This window comes from Panthera uncia, assembly GCF_023721935.1.
Source record: "Panthera uncia isolate 11264 chromosome A3 unlocalized genomic scaffold, Puncia_PCG_1.0 HiC_scaffold_11, whole genome shotgun sequence".
Classification (NCBI taxonomy): Eukaryota; Metazoa; Chordata; class Mammalia; order Carnivora; family Felidae; genus Panthera; species Panthera uncia.
Genome location: NW_026057578.1, coordinates 8,192,749 through 8,198,538, shown reverse-complemented (window position 1 = coordinate 8,198,538; position 5,790 = coordinate 8,192,749).

The window sequence follows — 5,790 nt, the reverse complement described above, 5'->3', positions numbered from 1 at the left end:
AAAAGACCAAGGGGAAAAAATGTAGGCGATTCCTAAGATGTGCAAAATGGAGTTAGGAAATGAGGTGTGGCGGGTAATACAGAGGAGGGCTGGCAGGTACGCTGGGGCCTGAAGCACACCCCTGCCTCTGGGGGAGGAGCCCGTCTGCTGATGGCCCTTGTGAGATTGCAGGAGCCCAAGATCAGGCCTCCCGTGGATCCATGGAAGCTAGAAATCCAAAATCATATGTCAAATCTCACAAGGGTCCGACATAAGTGCATCTTAAAATACCTCCTACTATGAGGCGCCTGGGGGGCTCAGTCGGTCGAGCGTCTGACTCTTGATTTCAGCTCAGGTCATGATCTCACGGTTGTGACTTCAAGCCCCATATCGGGCTCTGTGCTGACATCTCAGAGCCTGGAGCCTGTTTCAGATTCTGTGTCTCCCTCTCTCTCTCTGCCCCTCCCCTGCTCGTGCTCTGTCTCTTCCTCTCTTTCTCTCAAAAATGAATAAGCATTAAAAATTGTTTTTTAAAGGTAAAGAGCAATACAAAGAATTTTCATATACTTTTCACCCAGATCCCTCAAGCATTAGCATTTTACTACTTCTGGTTTTTTTTCCCCTGGTTTTTTTCCCCACTCTCTCTCTCTCTCTTTACACACACACACACACACACACACAATTGCGTACACAGAGGAACCTATCTGAAAAGGCTCCTACCAGCCAGATCTGGGACAATTTGAACATCAAAATAAATAATGATAGTGAAAAATTATACTTTATTTAAAAAGTCATAAGCTCACACACGTAAATAAACAAATGAAGAAGAAAAATTCTTCTATATGTTAACTAACTGGAATTTAAATAAAAATTTAAAACAAAAAAAAAAAAAGAAAAATTCTTCCTAACAAAATACCAATGAATAAAAGTAGATTATTCCAAGATCGATGGAATTAGAATAATCAGTATTTGGCAGCTCTGTCTGGACCAAATGGAATGTGGTTTCCAATATTTAGCACAAAAGCTCCCATGATTAGAGACTATTGGTCTGATGGAATAAACGGTATTCTTTTTTATTGCTCTGAGAATTCTCCATCAGTTTCGTGAAAATACTGAACAGAAATAAACACCCCGTAGTACTAATTCCTTGCACTCCCAGTGTCCTAAGCCCTGCTCCATAAGGAGATAAAACTGACCGAATCTGTAGACACTGTGGTTGTGTCCCATTTTTTCCATCTGGGTCCAGAACATTTTATTTGACGTGCTCTATAAGGAGAGCTTATAAGGGGAGCTGTTTCATTTGTGTTCCTTTGATCCGGAAATATGACTTTGGACACCATTACTGCTCTGTGCCATGCACTGGGCTAGGCACACGTCAAATTTTCCCTTAGAGGAACACTTCTGTATGAGGTGTGTTAGCCTCCGTTGAACAGCTGAGACTCGCGGAGGTTAAGCAGACAACCCAAGTCACAGAGGTAGAAGATGGCACCTCTAAAATGGAAACCCAAGTGAGGCTAATAACCTGAGTGCATGTTTCTCCTCCTACACCAACATGGAGTCTACAGGACATGGGACACAGAGGCGTTGCCTCAGAGGGGAGGCACCCTGAGGATTTAGGTTCTCGGATCAAGCAAGCAAGGCCAAAATTGCCTAGAGTTACCTTCACCTCCCTAAAACCATCCCCACGTTATATCGTAAAGACAAAGTATCGTCTCTTATCCGTCCACACGGCTCGCATTCCCTCCAGGGCTGGAAGACATTTCTGCTCTCTTGGCTGGAAACACCATGAAGTGGTTTGCTCATGTCTACGGTCTAGGTCATGTGAAAATGCACATCCTTGACTCCTCAGGCCGCATACAGGCCCGGAAGACACTCCCACTTTGAGATGTGTATGAGAAACGGGACAGGAGCTGGGTCTCCAGCTCCAACCAGCTCCTCGCGGAGTGAGGTTCTTGGAATCAGTTGTGTCGCCTGCTCTCAGTCGGTCCTCCACCCTGGGCGTGGGTAGTTACTCCATCAATAATCTGCCCGTCAGGCGGTCAGTGCCAGTGTGTGGAATCTCCACCACAAACGTCGAGGGAGTCCCTTGATCTCTCAGTTCTCTCCTTCCTTCCTCCCTGTCTTCTCCTTCTCTCTTTTCTTCCCTCTTGTTCTCTCAGAAAATTATCTGGACACCACAAAGTGAGTGGACTGTCTTCTCCATGGTGACATGAGCTGGTTTCTTAGAAACATCCACTAGGCTTTTGCTCAAGCTAAAGAATTGAGCCGGTCTTAAGGGAGACAGAACAGGCACCGAATGGCATGCATGACTGGTGACAATCTTAATACATCGGAGTTACATTTGCCCTGTGACCAGCACCATACTCCACACTGACCACCGGGCCTCAGGGAAGAGGTCTTATGACTTGGCATGAATCCCATCAACAGGATGAATCTGGGCTTCTGCGGCTACTCTGTGTGGACACCACTAAGAGCTAGAGAGGACATCCCCACGGTGCGGCCTGGGAGTTGTTCCCACAGATCAAACCAGCCATGCTGTAAGCTACAAGCCCAGAGCTCCCCAGAGGATCAGGAAGCTGGAACGTTCCCCAAGCTGCACTGCCTTCGGCTCCTTTTCCTCCCCTTCTGCCCTCAGTCTCTCACAAGTACCTTCTGGAATCACGTCCTTAATGAATCCCGATGCCAGGGTCAGCCTCTGGGGCATCTTAGTCATGAAGGAAGGCTTCCTCTAGGAAGCTTGAGCTGATCTCTGACTGGTGCGTAGGAGAAGAGCAGGTAAAGAATGTGCCAGAAGGGAAGATGGTAGGCGGAGGGACCGCAGGTGCAAAACCCTGTGGGCCGATAGTGTTGAAGGAATCAAGGAAACTGGCAGAAGCCAGTGTGGAGGGGTCCGGAGGCGTCTGGGTGCGGGCGACGTGGGCTGGGGCCTGTGGTTCAGAGAGGCTAAATATGCCAGGACACTGACGTCTGGCTTAAGAAATTGGATCCTTTCATAGAAGCAATGGAACACCACAGAAGCAGGGATAAGACAAAATCGGGTTTGGGGTTTGAGAAGGCTAATACAGCCAGTGGACAAAGAACAGACTGGAGAGCAGCTGGGAGGGTCTGCACTCATCCGGAGGGAGGTGGTGGTTCAGACAGAACTAAATGGACTCGGGGCACCTGGGTGGCTCAGCGGGTTGAGGGTCCGATTTCAGCTCAGGTCATGATCTCACGGTTTGTGAGTTCGAGCCTCGTGTCGATCTCTGTGCTGACAGCTCAGAGCCCGGAGCCTGCTTCAGATTCCGCGTCTCCCTCTTCTCGCCCCCTCTCCCCGCTTGTGCGCTCTCTCTCTCTTTCAAAAATAAATAAACATTAAAAAAAAAGAGAACTAGATGGACTTGAAAAATATTTAAGCAGCAAAAAAATGGAAAACTATTTTGCCATTCAAATGATTATCTTTCTGTAAAACTGTTCTGGACGAGTCCAGCTGTTTATAAGAGTAGATTTTGTGATACGGGGCTTGTAAAATGGACACACTGAGAAAATTTCCTAGTAAGACAACAGATGCAATGAAGAGGAAACATTTTTGGAATATTTGGAAACTTTTATTCTGATTTTCAGGGAGTTCAATGAAGATCTACAGATGAGATCTGATGACATGTGGCTTTAGAATTCTACAAAATAATTTCACAGTAGGGAGAAAGCATACATCTATTTTAGTGATGTGTACATAATCACTCAAATGGAACGATATAAAAGTACACTTCCGAAATATCCTAAAAATATAACCTAAAAAGAGAAACCTATCAAATATACAGAAACATATAGTATGCTTTTAGGAAACGTAGTAGTAAATATATATAAAAATAAACCATACGTACACATGTTTTTTCACAAAGTTTTGTAAGTATTGTATAAATCTCTATGCATTTTCCATTATGAAACTGTATTTTCTCAGGGAGTTGAAATCACATAACATGGCCGATACAGCAAATCTATAACATATACACACTTTACTACTGTTCCATTCTATAGAGGGGAAAATTAAGGCATGATAAGTCACTGAATATTTTTAAACTGTGGCTGGACTTTGGGAAACACCGCTCTAAACCACAGATCCTAAATCAAATACCATATATATTTTTAAAAATGACGTAAGCAAATTTCCATTACAGTACACACACATACACACGCTTTTAAAAACTGCTGATTCACTTCTTAATGCCATAGAGGAAATCCATTACCCAAATAAAGAATTTCAGAATCCTCTCACAAAATGATGCCACAGTATGTCAGTAAGGCATTCTTAGATAAGAGGTTCTGACTTCGTCAAAGTACTTCTTAAAACAGAGTTCTTCTCTAATTTCCCAAGAATGCTGCAATTTCAAAACAGGAAAAATGCAGTTTCACGGAGACCCGATAACCTTAACATTTAGTTTTGCTGACGTGATAAACAAATATTTTCCCCAATATCACGTTAAGCAGAGTTACAATAAACGGACTGTCATTATTAACCCCAAGCCCCAGACAATTTAGCTTAACATCATGAAATGTAAACTCACTCTCGAGAAGTAAAAATCCAAGCGGTGTGAATTTGGAAGGGTGGGGACAGAAACATGTCGTGACGTCTGCAGACTAACGGACAAATAAAGGCTCAGCCTCCCTGTCACGTCACGGTGAGATGCAAAAGAAAACAGGATCCTGAACAATTCTCTAAGCCAAGCTGGTGCGGACACGGGTTCGGGGTAAGCCGGCAGCATACCCTGGAGTGTCTTATCTCCCAACACTCAGTCTGTTCTCCGGAGCCAGATACAATTTATTAAATGCCATCGTCTACATAGTGCAGCTTCCGGAACAATTGTATCGAAGAATGAGTATAAGCATCTAGACCCAGCTGTCCTTTGTGCACTGTTGCAGGCTTTAGCTTTTGCAGTTTGCTTTCCAGTAACGTAGAAGCCATAAGGACCATTCTTGCAAGAGGGTAAAAATTGCTGCTGTTGGTCATGGTAAAAAAAAAAAAAAAAATTCTGGAAAGTAAAGTAAACCCCAATTATACATTAAAGGATTATAATTAAACGAGAGGAATTATTAGCGAAAAAATAAGTGCTCACACCAAAAATGCCAGGGGCTCGTGTCGAAGGTGTGGTTCTCTTATGATAAGTGTGCGTGCTGTCCTTGCTGAAGACTTGGGCGTTTCAACATTAATTGAAAATTCCTTCGTTATCCTACTTGATTCAATTCTGTTGGGATGCTCAGAATGTGACAATTGTCTAATGCCAGACACCTGGGGGGAAATTTCATCTGCAAATGCATATTTCCCGCAATAATCCACCTGTCAGCAAACTCCCCTTCACTTGCAGTTAGCGAATTGCAGCCAGTTCTAGGTAAATTCCAGGAGAGGCTTTTGAGAGGGCAGAATGAGACTGAATAGTGGCATGTGATGCTAGAAAGCCTGATTTTGGAAATGTCATCTTTCCCCGGAAGATGAGAGTAGAGATTTTTCAAGCTCAGTGTGTATCACCTTAATAGTTAAAAATTCATTTTATTGTGCATTCGGGAAAAATAACTGAACTGAAACACTTATCATTTCATCAAGGAAATTACTGCCTGGGAAATAAGGCTAAAGTATACTATTAGGTCTGTGTTAATTTCAAGGAAACAATTAAGTAGTGATTAAATAAATAGTAGCTGGTACATGCATATGGCCACAGTTGTGAAGGTGGTAAGAGAACACGTATACAGCTGGAAAAGGCAGTGAATGGTACAATGCAGAAAAAGTGTTACACTGTATTTAATACAGGGTAGTAAATATATACACTTACATTCCAG